Genomic DNA, 18,449 nt, shown 5'->3' on the forward strand with positions numbered 1-18,449 from the left:
GGCTGCATCAAAAAAAGCGTGACCAACAGGTCGAGGAAGATGATTCTCCCCTCCACTCCACTCTCATGAGACCTCACCTGGAGTACTGCATTCAGTGCCCAACATAAGAAAGGCATGGACCTGTTGGAGTGACTCCAGAGGAGGGCCACAAAGATGATCAGAGGCTGGAGCCTATGAGGACAGGCTAAGAGAATTTGGGTTGTTAAGCCTGGAGAAGAGAAGGCTCCAGGGACACCTTATAGCAATCTTCCAGTACCAGAAGGGGGCCTACAAGAAAGCTGGAGAGCGACTTTTTACAAGGGAGCATAGTGATAGGAGAAGGGGTAATGGCTATAAACTGAAAGAGGGTAGATTAAGATTAGATATAAGGAAGTAGTTCTTTACTATGAGGGTGGTGAGGCACTGGAACAGGTTGCCCATAGAAGTTGTGGATGCCCCCTCCCTGGAAATGTTCAAGACCAGGCTGGATGGGGCTTTGAGCAACCTGGTCTAGTGAAAGGTGTCTCTGCCCATGGCAGGGGGGTTAGAACTAATCTTTAAGGTCCCTTCCAACCCAAACCATTCTATGATTCTACAATTCTGTGATGAATACAGATAATAGAGTTACTTTGCTTTGGGTTCCTGGTCCAGTTTATTCATATTTCCTACCCACTCTATATGGTAGACCAACATTAACATCATGCCTATCTTTGACAGGGATCAATGAACAAGATCTTAATACATCTCACCTAGACCTTAAGTTTATAGCCATAAAGCAGGCTCTGAACATATTGAAGTGAAAGCTGCCATTCTCATTAAAAGACTGTTGATAGAATATGCCTCCTGGTATAGAAAGACACTAAAACTAAAGAATCAGTGGCACACTTTTTTTGTATCTTAACATCTTTAGTAAGTTTTAAAATTAGTTTTACAAAGAGTCATATTTAAAATATCATTTTAAATGTAATCACAGAATAACTTGAAATATATTAATATTAAATAAAATTTATCTCTGTACTCTTTTTAAGTTCTTGCTATATTAGAACACAGTTCGGCTTTTTTACATCATGTATTGGTAAGAAAGTCTAGTACAGGCACTAAAACCAATTGCAGAAATAAATTAACTGGAGGCAATACTGGTATTGTAAACCAGCTGGCACTAAAGTAGCTCAAAATGGTAAAGTGTTTAAAAATAAAATAGGTTTTATTAACATACATTAGAAACACAAGGACAGAATCATCTACACTATATTGAGAGATGGTCAATAAATTATAACATTTTTTTTCTTGTGTCTAGATCTTGATGTTTCCAGGATAACATTTATATTATAATTGTCGCTGATTTGTATATTGTTTAATTAAGTAACCGGTTTTAAGTCACTAGGACTATTTCATGTGAACTTGAGTACTGTAAATTAGCTACAGGTAATCATATCCTATGTGCCTCTAATGTACATATGTGTCACACCAAGTGGCAGAGTAACAAGTATTTTACACAAGGAAGAAAAATTGGCACCCCTTCATGAACCACTGGATAAATGAATGATCTTTGTTCCTTGAAATCTTTCTGTTCCATAATAATCATATCAAAAGAGCATTATGAGCGAGACAGTCTTTGCTTGATTAGTCTGTTCTAAACACCTTAAATCATTTGGGAAAGTATAATAGAAGATTTCTAGAAAACATTGCCCTTATAGAGATACTCTTATCAACCTTCTATGTCTACTTTAACTGTTCCTTTTTAAGTATTTAACTTTCCTTTGACATGTTGAAACACAATGTTGACAACTGCGATTGTGCTATATAAAGACAATCTTCAAGGATCGAAAATTGTCCTGCTGTCTTTCAAGTGTGTAGTGGGATGTTTTTATTTGGGGAGCTGCTATGTAGCTTTCTTGTTGACATTTCAAACAGTTACGACTGAATTGAAATCAAAAAGGTGTATAAAAACATTTTGCTTTCCAAAAAGCCATATTCTAGTATAGCTCATTAACAACAATAAAATTCAGAATCTGTGGATTATTAACTAGCTGTTGAAGTCAGACATAGTAAGCATGCAAGACACATTGTCTTGAGAAACTAGTTGTCTAAAGTAAGAGAATGGCAGGTTGAAGACTGTAATTTCTGAGGCTCAAAAAAAGTACAGTAGGAGTTTACAAATAAACTGTCTGCCTCTGAATACAACAAACAGATGTCTCTGCATGCAGACATGTTTCTGTGCAGTGGCTCAAGTCTTTTAATTCAGTAATATCAAACAGATCTTCAGCTTAAATATTAGTTAACACCTTTCCTGCTAGAATTTGAAATATTAGCCTTCAGATAAGGCAACAGAAATCTTTAAAGATATTGATTATTTTCAATAAATTACTTTTTGAAAATGAAATGTAAAAGGTCCTGTTGATAGAGAGAACCATGCCTGAAAAGTACATAGTCTTTGAGAAGTTAATTCTTTCTTAATAACCTGTGGTAGATGCACCCGCCCTGATAAAGACCAGGGCTTTCCAACTGTAGAAACATAGAGCCTGCTGTGCACCTTTACTTTTTGCACCCTTATTGCCCTACTGTGGCTGTTGTCTTGTACACAGTCGCTGGTAGGTAGAGCCCTTGGCCAGTAGGTACTGATATGACCATATATGACCACAGGTCAGATTCGACTAGGGTATAAATAGAGTCCTGCCAGAGGGCAAATGGAGTCAGTCCTCCTCAGAGCAGCGGGTCTGCAGCTGGGGACTCTCCCCTTGGGTCAGGACCCCAACCAAGGTAACTCCTCAAGGCTGAGAGTCCTCTCCTTATTAGGTGAGTGATTGTGCATTTTGAGTCATCATTCTGAAGCTTAAGAATCCTTAAGTCTGCTGTGTAGTATTAAATTCCCATTATCATCTTGAACGTGGGGTTTGCTAATGTTCGTTGGAGTACCCAACACTTTTGATTAGAATAAATATTATTTTGGGTTACATCACCTGCCTAATTTGACTTTGTGCACCTCTGCAACATAACCCCTGCCAGCTAAATATAATAGTAGACTAGATTATCATGGATCCTGTTTTCCAAAATAAAGGAGGTATCTGCAATTAAATAGCAATAACTGTGATATAGTTTAGTGCACTGTATATAAAACTTTGTATATCTAGTCAGCAGACAGAATCACTTAGATGTATTAAACTAACACTATGAAACTATTAAAACAAAATGGGAGTAATGAAAAACAAACTTCTCTGTACAGTTATTTTTGCCAGGGTAGAGAGAGTTTGTTTCATCTTAACTGCAGTTTACAGCACAGGCATGCCCTTAACTAGCCATCTAGAGCTGCTTTATAACAAAAGAAAAGAAATAGCTATTTTCAGGCTGTGATTTATCTTGCCTTAGTATTCAGGCCTAAAATAGGTCATAGAAATTGAACACTAGATACTCTTATTTCCTTCTATTGACCACTCTCTGAAACAGATAATGTGCTCAGGTATATGTTTATTTTATAGATGTCTTAAGTCATCTTTAAGGCAGACTATTTCCATCACAGGTAACTCTACTAGTTCTTCCCCCCCCCCCCCCCAAAAAAAAGGAACTCATGAAAAAAAGCACCTTTCAAAGACTTCACAATAGAATTATATATACAAATATATATGTAATTATCTGTAAATATATATATTATTATACATTTTATATTGTACTACCAATCAAATTGCAGTATCATTTAAATAGCCAAACATCTGTTTGCTCACCCACATTAGCCATCATAAGCACTTGTGCAACATCATACAAGAGAGAACTGCATGCAATCTGAAGAAGGCTATACCTGCAATAGCTGTACAGTAAAGTTCCACTTTTCTGAGTGTTTTTGTAGTAATGTTCAATCATTTTTCTGGACAGGTTATGAGTAGAAAATTTTTAGTAATTAGTATACATCCACTTTTATAAATGTATATATTTTAATTACATAAGGGACTCAAGGAACATTCTTGTAATGAAAAAATATTTCTCCAAGGTAGTATTAACTACAACTTTTTTAAGCAATGTATAGCTCTTGTGGAGAGAGATCAAATGCAGTTTAATGAAAGATTTAATTTCATTATGTTTCTTTATATTTTGGAAATTGCTGGAACACATGTTGCTTTGGTTAATTTAGTAGAAAAGTACTGACTCCTCCTCTCCCAATATGTCCAATTGTCCCTGGGTTACAAGACACACAGTGTCAAGTTATTCCTTATCAGCCTGATTTAGAACTCGGATTCAAGTATGCGTAAGTGACATGCAACCTACCTAAGCTGCTGAAAGTTAAAGGACAGGCTGGAGCTGTTCCACTTTGTATAAATAACAATTGGAGCCACAACTTCAATCTGACTCATATTTCCCAAGCAAGTGCCTTAATCACTGGTGTATAGAGGCAATCACTCATTTGTTCTGGCCCAGTGAATATATATTTCTTTAAAATGGAGCAGCTCCAACGTAAGAGACAGAGACTGATGTAGTGTGTTTTAGTAGCAGGGTAATTACATAACAGAATTTATGTTAATCAATAAATCCCTGCAACAGGGAATCACAAGATAAAACTATTACAAAAAGTCTCAGTCATACATTTAGACAGTTGGCAGTTCTGAGAAATGGCACTCTAGCTGGAACATATTTCTCTTTAAAAAAAGACTCCATCAGAAATGAAAAAACAGCTCTGGTCATACTGGTATTTTAGACACAGAAGTACTGTACTGCCTCTTTCCATGATCCCTAGTCCACCAAGGGAAGACATAGGATCGGACTTCGAACACTTGGACAGTAATTTTCATTCTAGCAGCAACGTGGTGGCTAATCCTGGGGGGAAAAAAAAAAAAAAAATTAATTCCTCTTTTATTCAAAATTTGTCCTGTATATTAGATCATTAGCTCTTGAGGAGATAAGACTGTCTTTCTACTCTTTCTACTCTTTCTACTTTAGTAAACATGCATCATATGAATGGGACACATTACAGTATTTGTGAGAATCATAGCCCTGTTCACTTAAATTGCTAACATTCATTTTAATCTAAGACTTAAAATTTGTTTACATTAAAAAAAAATGTAGAGGAAAACCAAATTTTTATTTATAAGCATTAACATCCTACCTATTGTTGTTTATTATTGTTTATTCAAGTTGCCTTTTCTGCAAGCAAAGGATGTTTTGTATAAGAGGATGGAAATAAAGTCATCTACTATATATCATTTGCTTAGCAAGCAAGTTCACCATTTTTGCAAAATAATGTATAATTTTTGCAGCAAAAGCACAGTTTTCTACAAGAAAAGCACCAGATATGACACAAGTATGGGGTGTTTATTCCTCCTCCCAAATACATTTAAATTTTACTAAAAAATTAACATTATTTTACCTTAACATTACTGTTTCAGATTTTTATTTCAAATTAGTATTTATGGAGGAATCCTAGACAGACACTCAAGTTTAATGTGGCTATGGTAACATAGATTTCTCTGTGTAGGACTGTTGTAGACACATATAATACAAACAAAATCCATGAACTACATATTTGTATAACTGAGAAAGGACTAAGGAATCAGTTGATCACAATGACAAATTTCACCCAGGTCAAGACTGATAAATAATCATATACATTTCACAAAGGAGGCGACCCCACAAACCAAAAACTGCTATCATATTTAGAGATCTTGTCTGACATTGAAAAACAAATAGAATTTACCATAATAAGGATGTCCTATATGTGTGATTAGACCTTTCATCCAAGCATTTTAACACATTTAATTTGTATTACAAAAGTCAGTTTGGAGGATGGTTAAATCATTCCCCTTTTAAGATCTCCTAATCAGACCGGTAAATTCATATAAAATTTAAAGTATTTGATATGCTGGTGAGAGCATAAAGAGGCTAGAGAAAAGATTAAATGCATCCATTTATGATAGAGATGTGCTCCTACCATGGAGAAAGCCTGATATATGTACAGAGAGAAGTGTCAGAAATAGAAAGTACTAAGGCTCTGAAAATCGATGCGCACTGTATAATTATCATCTGCGTGTCAGGGTGATAGTACTGAAATACTTTTAGGAACTACTTGAAATAGTTTGGGCTTACACTTTTATCAAGTTATTTGCATATCTAGGTAGGTTAAACAGAAACAAATATTATGCAAAGAAAGTTAAGCTACTTGCAGAGAACTATGCAAAAAGATGAGAGAAAAATGCAGTAGTTTCACCGTAGGCAAGTTGGTTGTCATAAACCACTGCCGTATCTGATGTTGTCAGAATATGAGAATGACAGAGGTGAATGACAGAGACAAGACTGAGTTATGTTTTGGAAAGTAAAAGAAATTAAATTAATTAACTCTTGCATTACCATGTTTAACTACAGCTTATGTGTGATACTGAGATGTTAAAGAAAAGGTACTTAATACATACAGGCTAATTTCCTGTTTCTCCCTACCAGCAAGTTTTTCAGGTGATGTAGAAGCACATGGTTTATGCAGGGGGTTCAAGACCACAAGATGATGCAGCAATTTATTCCATAAAAGTTTAAGCTGATGGTTGTGATGGAAGAATTTAGACATACCTCAGGTAGTGATCACATCTGTGAGCTGGAGTCTAGTTAACTGAATAACAATATAAAATTGAAGCAATGAGACTGTGGGCAGTACAAGGCAATATTAACGCTAGAACTGATCTACAATTTTGTCTTGCAATTCTTCTCTTATAGTTAAGTAGAATGTGTATTTATGGCTATATTAGTAGGTTTAATGACATCACCGATGGTTTATTTCTCCTTCTCAGTGCCAAAGATCCAATTTTCTTGCTATGTGCTGACAGTGACCCAACACCTGCTCTTAACTTTCCATCGAACTTTGGCAATTGAGGGCACTGACCTAGTCTGAGCGCTCAGATGCACTTTACATTCCTATAAAGAAGCTTTAAAGGAGCTTGATCATTTTAGACTACAAATCAATCTGAAAAGAGGATGGAAGCTGTTGCAGACTGGAATGCTGCAGATATGAGTCACTTAACTGAGGTGACTTTTACAAAAGTTGCTGTCATTCAGGCAACAGCATTTGAGGAGCTACTAACACTCACAGGTCATTAATCCAGTACACAAGTTCGTCTGCTAGAGCCTCTCTACATTGCTCCAGGTAATTTTCTGGCAGCCAGCTGGATGCCAGCATTACTCTGAAAGATTTTTTCACTTCCCTAACATGTTAATTTCTCAGACAGTGAGGTTTTCTTCCAGTTAGCTATGTAAAGGGAACCTTGCTAGCTGGGAGCAGGTGCAGCATTCATGTGTTTATGATGAGGGTAAGAATATCACTAGAATAAAAACAAATGAAAAGCATTAAACTGTCAAGCTTTAGGACTGCTTTTAATTGAGTTATGGGCAGCTAAGCCTAGTTGCACACTTTCTAACTTCCAGCAACTTTATGAGAGGTCTAATTTTAAAAGTTGCTTAACAAAGGAGATAAATGGGCAGTGTCAGCAGGTGAATCAGATCTCTAGAGTTCACTATACTCTGCTGAATGTTGAAAGAAGATGGGCAATGACAGTCCTAACTTAAGCACATCAGTTTGATACCTAGACATGTGATGAATCTGTGCCAAGTTGTATCTGTGTGGAAGAAAAAGTAGCCCTTTCTGCGTCTTCCTTTGCTTCTGTGAAAATTTGAAAGACAAAAGGGAAAGGGAAGACATATTAGTAACATACATCTTTTCATGTCTGGATTTGGGTATTCAGGACATTTAGCTTTGAAAAGAATTCTACTGTTCCTCCAGTCTGCTTCACATTATCTGACTTTTCATGAATTTCCTCTACCTGGTTCTGAAGAATTTATGTGTGAATTAGAGATTGCCTTTAGAAAAAAAGAAAAAAAATGAATGTGCTCAGAGACAGGCAGACACAGAAGATCACATAAGCATGTATTAAATATCCCCATTAATGTGGCATTTAACAAACATACATGCTACCTTTACACACAACTTCCTGTCGACACAGCTTGTGACTGTATATGGCAAACATCACATCTTAAATCTACTTGATTCCTGAAGGCCAGTCTTACCATGGAAAGACTGAAATAAAGAAGCCATTAAGTACTTCAACCTTCTCCATGTCACGTGCCACCAGGTCCCCTTCAGCAGCTGGCCCTCATTTTCTCTAGTTTTCCTTTTGCTGCTGTTGTACCTGTAGAAGCCCTTCTTGTTGACCTTCACATCCCTCAGCAGATTCAAGTCCAGATGGGCTTTGGCTTCCCTAAGCCCATCCCTGCATGCTCAGACAGTGTCTCTATATTCCTCTTGGGTCATCTGTCTCTGCTTGCATCTCCTGCATGTTTCCTTTTTATGCTTCAGTTTAATCAGGAGCTCCTTGCTCACCCATGCAGGCTTCCTGCCACCTTTATTTGACTTCCTGCACCTGCGGAGGTGGATCATTCTTGAGCTTGGAAGAAGCAACCCTTGAAAATCAACAAGCTCCCCTAGACCTGTCTTCCCTCCAATTTATTGAATATTCTAACAGCTGCCACAGCCTCAGGTACACTAGCTGAGCACAAGTGTTTTTTGAAACTGCCACCTGTATTAGCTATTCTGGCTTACAAGTCAAAGAAAAAATAAGCAATCATCAAGGCTTGCTCTGATAACTCTGTTATCAATCAGCCTCAACCATTATAAATTACACATCTCTATTCCTAAGAGAAAGGATTATGAAGTTGCATTTTTTTCTGCAGGTTCTTCGGTTCCTTGGTTCCTATTATTAACTACCTTGCTTTTTTAAGTGTATTCTGTCTTCCAATTTCCAGAAGTACCATAACAAAAAATACTTCCTTTTTGGACGTAAGTGTCCCAAAGTGAGAGGACAGACTGTCCCCTACTTGGAAAGAACAAGAGGAAACTTTTAAATTATATTTTGTGCCTCTTGATGTGAACTTAAGATCACGATATTTATGAGCAACTTCTACTATGTTAATACTATGGAACAGATATTTTTGACAAGATGACTTGGAAAAATGTGCTATATGTTATATCCATCCCTGCACTGCACAAGGTTAAAGATTTAACCTATTTCTTCAGTACTACACATAGTTTTATCTTAATTTAAAGTGTTCATACTTTAGCCTCAAAACAGGGCATTTAAAATTCACTTGTCCTTGGTTTTGACCCTTTTAATTTTTTTTTCCCCTTTTATCAAGGCAAAGCAGAAGCTGGAAAATGAATGTGGATGACATCTCATCTCAACTTACTTTAATTTACCTTACTGCATGCACCAGTTTGGAAAGCATTTAAAATCAAGACATTATTGGCTAACTGACAAGTCAAGAGAAGGACATTAGCTCAGAACATGTTGACTACTCATTGCTAAAAATCAGAATAAAATTTATAGGGAGTCAGTGAATAGTAAAAGCTGTCTGAAGAAAGTCTCTGGTCATATATTACCTCTCATTTTAGCTCTTGCTTTCTTTCCCCTCAAATGAACACTACATTTCCAGTACCCTTTTCATTTTCTTCCCCAGTTTCAACTAATTCTTTTCTTCTTTTTTAAAAGAATCTATTCCTTTCCTATTTCATCCCTCTCCCTCCTCTTTATTAATGTGCTGCTATATATAAGATAGGCAAAAGAAATATTTTCCCCAGTATTACAAATGTACTTTCCAATTAGTTTGCATACTACTGGGCATCTCAAATTAACATTAGATAAATTAGTTAAGCATTTTGAAATACAGGATTAAAATAGTAGCAAAATATATTTAATATGAATGTTCAAGAAAACCCTGAAGAAACATTTTAATCAGCTAGCTCTGGTCATGCATGGACAATTAAAATACTTCAAATTAAGCATCTTCAGTCTTTCAAAGTGAGACAAAAACTTGGTCTTCTGAATTTTCACACATGCAATAATAAGCTCAAGATCAGTAGCCTGTAGAAAGAGACAGAAACCTGAGGACATCTACCACTGATTTTGGATAATGAATCTACTGTCACTAGAAGGGAGATTCTGATGATTTGATGCTAGACAGTTGATCCAATAAGAACAAAAGAAACCTTTAATTCTTCTCTCTTGGGAAAGAAACAGGAGTTCAAACCATCTTTTGTGGCTAAGCTTAAGCTGGTTTTTCACATTAAAAAAAAGAAGAAAGAAAAAAGAGAAAAAAAGAGAGAGGTTATTCATTTATAGAAAGGACAAGAGAGGAAAGGGATACCTATTGCAGATTTAGATTTATCCTGGGCTGTCTCTAGCTGGTTGGAAATAGCTTTTACAGTTCACAGTATTTAATATCAGACTTCTTTTTTTCCTTTTCTTTTCTGTGCAATTTGGGGGAAAATGAACAAAATAAAGAGTGGTTTTTTTCAGTAACTCTAGGCAAACAGTCATTGATGAGAGGCAGGCATTTCTAAAGGGCTATTCAGCCCACCAAGAGCTGAGTGTTTCCTTAAAGCCATTTACCTCTTGCCATTGCTACAAACTGAGCTTTGGCAAACAGACCTCTAACTTAGTCTTGTGACTAATTCAGGTGGGATGAATCAAGTCCATTATGTTTCTTTTCAGGTTCTTTGCTTCAAAATTGTTGTAAGGTCTTTCCTTTTACACAGATAGAAGCAGTGAACCATAAAATTAGTTATGTATATGAGGAGGAAAAGGAAGGTGGCCACTCCTGAGCATCTGCCTGCAGATGCATCAACGAAAAATGAAAAAGAGGGAAGGAAGGAGGACCCTCTTTTAACCCAGTTTATATCACTAATCTGGCTAAGAGCATGACTGCTAAATCAACAGAGTTGAGTGACTGCTCAGGGACATCTGACTGGGTGGGACCATCTTAATCCCACTTGCTGCTGATGATGTTGCACTGAACATTGAGTCTGATATCAGCATTACTTGGTATTTCATCTTCAATCTTTGTTGCTAACATTCATCAATATTCACAGAATTGTCAGTCTGAAGGTATATCCATTATTGATGGCCTTTCTTTGTAATGGACCGCTTCATTGTCTTCTGCATTTATTATCTCTTTTTCATCGCCTTATCCTTTTTAATAAAGAAGTTGTTCAGCAATAGGCTGAAAGAGTTAAATGACTAAATATATACCCTAAAATAAGTAAATTTGGAAAGAAACTGCACCAGCTGCATATAGGGATAGATTAAATGACATATAAAATTGTTCTCATGCAAATTACATTATAGTTTAAATAAAGTTTTTTAGCTGAAAGCCTCCTGATTGATTTACACTGCATGTTTAAGACAAGGTTGAGCAGGGCTATAATGAAGACTATTTAATCTAATCTCCTTTGCAGATAGAATAAGAGCTATTTTTGCTTGGACAAAATGTTGAGTATAAAAAGCTGGAAATTTTTAATTATACCCTCATATTCAAAAAGATTTTTCACTTTTCATATAAAATTTACCTATCTACAGGTATCTTCTGCAACCTTCTGAATATTTTCTCACATGAATACCAGTGATTAATTGCTTGAGTGTCTGGCAAAACTTTAAAAGTAGAGCTTGTAGCAAACGCTGATTGAAGGCTTATGCCCAGTACAATTACCATATTGTTTATCAGGTCTGTGAAACTAAAGAAACTTCATTATTTGTCAGAAAAGTTTCTCTCTGCAGCTACAATATTTTGGTATACTCACATATGTACAGTGTATAAGTCATATACCAGAAAATGTTTAGTGATGTTAAGCAATATTCTTACCTTTTAGAAAACAACACAAGGAAAATGTGAAATCATTGTGATAATTCTGCAAAATTATAGAAGTGACAACTTTTTATTGAAAATTAATAGACAAATTGGCTGACGTATGTCAGGTCTTCAACATACTGAGTAAGAGAGTTTTACATTTATGATGACAAGAACACATGATAATTTTTTTCTCTAGGCTTACTCAAAATATTCAGGGTTACATTTGTAAAAATAAAGAAATAAATGTTTAAAGGCAGAGGGCTAGTTCTGGAATGCTACTAGTGTCGAAGTTATCTCTGAAATAAACTAAAAAGATAAAAGAAAAGATACTCCCCCTTTTTTTTTTTTTTTTTTAATTAACTAGCTCTTGCCATGGACATGGTAGAGAGAAAAGAAATATGTCTTGCTGAGACTGAACAATTGAAGTGTGTCAAATTATCATCAAAGTCAATAGGAGTTAACACGGATCCCCTAGTGGCAGAAGTGAGATTTTTTACAAAAAATAGATGTGTACAAGTTTGAAACACTAGGAAATGGAAACTGGCTCTTAAAAGGCTGCATAGAAAAGGCCAGGAGAGAGAACTACACTTGATGAATCAGATCATTTACACTATACCCCAGTGGAAAGGTTCTGTCAGATGAAACAGAGGTTGAACTTTGAGAGTTCTGTCTGAGTTAAAAGCCCTATTCAAAAACTGTGAAAGAAGATAATTATTTCTTTTCTTTAAGTTTTCAAACCATTGTATGTTATTCAGTTAAAAGAATTATATTCACTACTTACTGTATTGGAACCAAGAGTTCATGCAGTAAAAAATTGTTGTTTTCTATTCCATATTACTGTGGGTTTTGATAAAAGGCACAGAATGAATAAAAATCTGATCCTGTTGTGCCTCATATGTTACTATCCCACAGAATCACAGACTTACAAGGTAACTGATACTGGAAAGCAGCTCTGGAGATATCAAGTCCAACCAGCCTGCACAGAGCACCATCAGCTACAGCAGGTTGCTCAGGGTCATGTCCAGTTGGGGTCTGATTATCTCCAAGGATGTAGGCTCCAGAGAAAACTTGACCTGATTTGACCACTCTCACCATAATAGAGGTTGTTTCTTATATTTAAATAGAATTTCCTGTATTTCTGTTGTGCCCGTTGTCTCTTGTCCTATCACTGAGCATCGCTGAGAGGAGTCTCAGTCTTTACTCCACAAGTATTTGTACACATTGATAAGATACCCACTGAGCTTTCGCTTCTTGAAGCTGAACAATCCTGGTTTTCCCAGTCTCTTCTCATATGAAAGATGTTCCTTTAGTCACCTTTGTGGCCCTTGGCAGGACTCTCTCCAGTATGCCCATGTCTCTTTGATACTGGGAAGCCCAGATCTGAACCCAGTGGTCCAGATGTGTCTCACCAGGGCTGAGTAGAGAGGAAGTATCAGCTCCCTCGATCTGCTGGCAATGCTCTGCATAATGCAGCCCATGATAACGTTGGTTGCCTTTGCCTCAAGGACACATTCACCTTGGTGTCCACCAGGACCCCTGGGGCCTTCTCAGCAGTGCTTCTTTCCAGCCAGTCAGACCACAGCATGTACGGGTGCATAGAGTTTTTCCTTCCCAGGGGCAGGACTTGTCACTTCTCACTATTGAACTTCATAAGATTCCCATTTGCCCATTTCTCCAGCCTGTTGAGGTCCCTCTGAATAGCAGCACAACCATGGTTTATCAGCTATTACTCCTCCCAGTTTCATACGATCAGCAAATTTGTGATGAGTGTGCTTGGGTCCATCATCCAGGTGACTAATGAAGATGTTAAACAGTATTGGCTCCAGTACCAACCTCTACTGGCGTCTGACTAGACTTTTTGCTGCTACAATCCTTTATGACCAGAAGTTCAGTCAGTTTCCAGTCCACCTCACTGTCCAGTTTACCCTGTGCTTCATCAATTTGTCTTTGAGAGTGTTATGTCGGACAGCATCAAAAGGGTTGCTAAAGTTGAATAAACAACATCCATTACTCTCCCCTCATGCTTTGAGTTAGTTATCTCCTTGTTGAAGCCTAACAGGTTGGTGAGATGTGGTTTTCCCTTTAAAAATCACAGTCATCTTATTGTCCTTCATATGTTTGTAAACAAACAAGATGATTTGCTTGATCACCTTCCCAGGTGAAGTGACCCTAACATACCTATAGTTTCTGAGATCCTCCCTCTTGCACTTCTGGAAGATAGGAGTGAAATTTTCTTTCTTCCAGTTATCAGGAATCTCCTTCAGTCACCATGACCTTTCCAAGATAATCAGGAGTAGCCTTGCAATGACATAGGTCAGCTTCCTCAGTACCCTTTAGTGCATATCATCAGATGTCATGGAGTTGTTTGTCTGGTCTGTTTATGTGTTTCTTAACATGATCCTTCTCCACTGAAGGTAAGCTTTGCTTGCTCAAGACTTTATGATAATCTCAGTGGCCTGTGACTCCTGAAGGCCATTCTTACCAGGAAAGACTGAGGCAAATGAGGTATTGAGTACCTTGGTATTTTATATTTGTTTTTAAATCTTGAATGTTAGGCTTTTCTCTCATTTAAAACAATCACATATTGGGGTTACACTGCCATCTGCAAACTACCACCAAGGGAACATTTGTTCAATTGTGCCTTCTGTGCATGACGTGGATGTTACAACAGACCAAAGCAGGGAAGCTGGCGTTTCTTGCAGTTTTTCTGTGAATGATTTCTGATTTCTAATTATTACTTTTCAGATGATGAATATTTTTTCATAAATTACGCTTTGGACATTTTATGGTAATTATGTTTTATATGTGCAAAAGTATTAAATATCCATTAGCCTTCTTCAATTAATAAATTAATTGATATTCTGTGTGGAAACTGCATATTTGCCTTGATCTATACAGACTTCTTACAATGAATAGAATTAATGGGGCCAGGTGTAAGGAGAGTGGCTCTTGCCTATGTTCACGGGTGAGGCAGAATAAATGGCAACATGTACTGGATCTGGATAGTGTTTATTTAAGAACCAAAATTTGAGGTTTTAATCTACTTGATTCTCATACACTCACTCACTCTCCTTCCACCTGCCTACCCAGCCACCTACAGCATTATGTTTTCTATATCTTGAATTCCCTTTTCAGCAGGGAGATTGCTGCCAGGCCAGGGAGGCTGGGGAGAAATTTATCAATGGTGTGCAGCTGCTCATAGCTACCAGTCTTGGGCATTACTGGTTGAGGTCTCTGGTCACCTCCTGGCATTTTTTTCCATGCTCCTTCCTGATCTCCAAGATCTTTCTGCACTTCTGTGGTCTTTCTTCCAGCCAGGATCTTCACCTTCTTCTTTCTGGGTCCTCGTCTTACTGAGATCGCTTCTTTTCAGGAACCCTTTTTTTCAACACCAGCTCTTCTTTCTGGATCCCCAAGTCCCTGGTTTTCCTATAATCCATGTACAGAAGCAAAATATGTGATCAACCTCCTGTGGTTCTATCTCACATCTCCTTTCTAAGTGGAGGATTGAGGACATGCCCCTTTTGTTTAATCCAGATGTTATCAAAATACACAATTTAGCTAATACCAATTGCAGCTAGCAAGTACCAAGTTTATGCTTGAGAGTTCAAAAGTTCAGTCTGGGGCATTCATACACACCTACATATACTGCCCAATATCTGCTGCTTGTTGTCACCTATGACACCTAGACCATTTGAGACACCCTGTGATCCAGGGTAATCAATTTACATGTAGGTATCTACATTTTATCATCCCATCTATTCATATATATGGTGATATTCAGAACAGAGTAACAGCCTTCAGCTTCTTCTGTAAAACAATAAAGAAAATAACAATTAGCTTCAAGTTGGAAAAGTAAAATATATCCTATATGGAAGATTTAGAATGCAAAGTACATTGCAATTTCAGAAACAGTCTGGGCAGAAGAACAATGTCAATAACCAAACAAAAGAAATAGGCAGACAAACAAAGAGGAGACTTGAAACTGGAATAAAAGTACAATAACCATTAAGCTCATGGTCTCAAAAAAACTCAAAATAAGTAATTTATTTAGTCTCACACAACAATTTCTGATGTTTCTTTTGGAGTGAAGAGCTACACTTGGTAATGAATTGTGGACAAATAATACAGTAGTTCTGCAAGAACTCTCACAACTTAGCTCAAATGCAGTTTGTTGTTAAGAGATTGATCCAGTCCCTAATGCTTATACTTTTCAGATGTCTTGGAAAAGATTCCACACTTGTGGAAGCTGAGTTGAAATTTTTAGTGTTACGATGAATTGATGTCATTACAACAGGCATTTTGTTTTTTTGCCTTAGAAGAACTTCAGGGTTTATTCCAAAATCACTTAATGTAAAGTCCTATAAAATATTCCTAGAATTTCTATTTAGTATTATCCTAAAATCTATGAACATATTCAATCAACATACACACTTTCCTTTATTTAAAGTATTACATAGTAAACTGATGAATTATATTGGACTTGTTAATTTATAATACTTATTTACAGAAACAGAGGTTACATTCACTGAACAGTTAGTACAATTACAGTTCATTACTGCATTATATCAACATATGAAATTGAATTCCTTTTTAATATATAGGTAAAATTGAGAAAATAATGAATAATAATGAATAAGATATTATTCCTTAGCTGTTATTTTTCATTATATATGGGATATATTTTATCTAACTTTAGCTATCTTAATATGATCTTAAATGTTTAGTCTAGGCTTAGACTCCTCTGTAGTTAAAGAAAATATATGTCTGGAGCCTGATTTATCCCTGGTGTCTTAGGATGGGATAAAGTTTCTTCTGGAGATGCCTTTGTCTTTCCATTGACATCAGTAGGAAACAATGGGAATGGGACCACAGTGGAAGCTGTCTTTGATTAAATATGTGACATTTTGATTGCTAAAGTTAGAGTAGATCAATTCTAACTTTACTGCCTGAGTTATCACAGCAGAAATAACTATTCAAGTTGGTATAAAATTTCATTAGTGCCCATGTGGGCTTCCACTACTGACTAATATTGAAGGTGGACCATAATCAAGACCGTGGTATTTCTGTGGGTTATATATGGCAAGGATGGCAAAGGTTTTCTAGGGTTTTGTCACTGTCAGGAGAAATTTTGTCTGTCATCTCACAATCTGAGCAGAAGTAAAACCTTAAACAAAACAGTCCCTGAGCACACAGAAAATACTGTTGATTAGGTGAGCTTGTTAAGCACTGATGGACTTCCTTGCTTTTTTAAATGTTTGTCTTTTTTTGGTTGAAGCACAATAACTTTTGAACAAAGTATCTGAGAGGTCTCCCCTTCAGATATTCAGGTGCATATTCTTCTCCCACATGGCAGGTGCTTAGACAGTAGCTGCAGATTCCCCTGATATGAGGGAGGTGGCCACTGAATGGCTTCATTCTTGCCCGGTTGCCAGAGTGGCACAGTGACTATGTTGAGTAGGGCAGTCTAAGCAGTAAATGGGTACTAGCCTTTTTGCATGGCATCAGTAAGGAAGGAGCTGTGAAAAAAACATGACTGCCATCTCCTTTGTGACACGAGCTAGAAATTATAGCAGTCAAGCATTCATTACAGTATGTGATAGGTAGGAAGTATCTTTTTCTGCTGCTGAAACGACTTTGAGGAGGAAGTGTAATAATCGAGATAGTGATGTACCTGTGGAAGCCTGGTCTGGTCTGACAGCAGCACAGCGTGACACCTTCTTTGAGACAAACCCAGTGGTCAGAGCCTGACCTCAGTGAGAGAAGACTCCTTTCTCTTTTCCTTTCCCTTCTCATTCACAGCCGCCACCACCCACACAGCCATCTCCCTGAGGACAACTACCCAGATCATCTCCAGAGTACATCAAGGTTACTTAATACTCCAGAAGGCACAGGACAAATGAGAGGAAGCTGGGTATGGTACATTATGATATATGACACCTGGAAACCTTATGTTGTTAGAAAAGTTATTTATCCTGAGCTAATTCAGTAGTAAGTTGTGTTCCTTAAAAATATGCTCATGCATGCACATATGTGCTGTCTTAAATCTCAACTATTAAATTTTCCTGTAATGCATAGATTTAACATATTACTTGTTGTGTACCGATTCCTCAAATCATGTCATTCACAGAAGGAAAATAAACATTGAAAAATTATTAGATCATGAAGGAGACTGGAAAACACTTTTGCAGGGCTAAGGGGGGGGGGCAATGGAGCCAAGTAAAAGCCTGTTCCATGTGTAGGGAGAGGATAGAGAAAGATGGCTAAGGGGAAAATCACACAGCAGCTAAAGGAAGAAGTGTACTCAAACTTGCATGTGACAACAGAAATTATGAACCTGGAGTGGGTTAGAAACTAGAAATGCATGCAAACTCCTCTGTATATACTACTTAGTGAACCTGGCTAGGTTCAGAGAAAAATAAGGGATACACAAAATGCCTGATGAAAGAGAAATACAAGAATTGTGTTGGGCCAAACAAAGATAAATATGCAATGTTCCTAATCAGATCTCATGACATGCAGAACGAAATGAAAGGAGGAAGGAACTAAATATCCGAATTTCCTTCTTTGTGGAAATGGGCTGGAGTTTTCAGGGAATCTTTAAAACAGAAATGGATGGGGACACTTGTGAAAAGGACTGGGTTAAAGGTGTAAAATGTAGAAATGCAAGATCCGTGGTTGCATGAAATGACTCAGCCATTTAAACAATAATGTACCATAGTATACATTAATCTTAGGGTATTCTGCTTCTCTCTTCTTCATGACATAAAGCCACACTGATGTTCAGCCTGCTAGGAACATCAGAGTACTAAAAAAACCCCCTC

General features: G+C 37.1%; 1 long non-coding RNA gene across 1 annotated transcript in view; it reads left to right on the forward strand.

Annotated features, from left to right (window-relative positions):
- The first annotated feature begins 2,671 nt into the window (after nt 1-2,671).
- LOC148055789 (uncharacterized) overlaps nt 2,672-18,449 on the forward strand; it is a 76,114-nt gene continuing 60,336 nt past the window's right edge. The window contains exons 1-2 of the long non-coding RNA XR_015704784.1: nt 2,672-2,775; nt 17,428-17,539. This is a non-coding gene — a long non-coding RNA (uncharacterized LOC148055789). The remainder of the gene's footprint in view (nt 2,776-17,427; nt 17,540-18,449) is intronic.

The sequence above is a fragment of the Nipponia nippon genome, unplaced genomic scaffold, assembly GCF_047370975.1.
Source record: "Nipponia nippon isolate SJK-2023a ecotype South Korea unplaced genomic scaffold, ASM4737097v1 scaffold_2, whole genome shotgun sequence".
In the NCBI taxonomy this organism is placed as follows: domain Eukaryota; kingdom Metazoa; phylum Chordata; class Aves; order Pelecaniformes; family Threskiornithidae; genus Nipponia; species Nipponia nippon.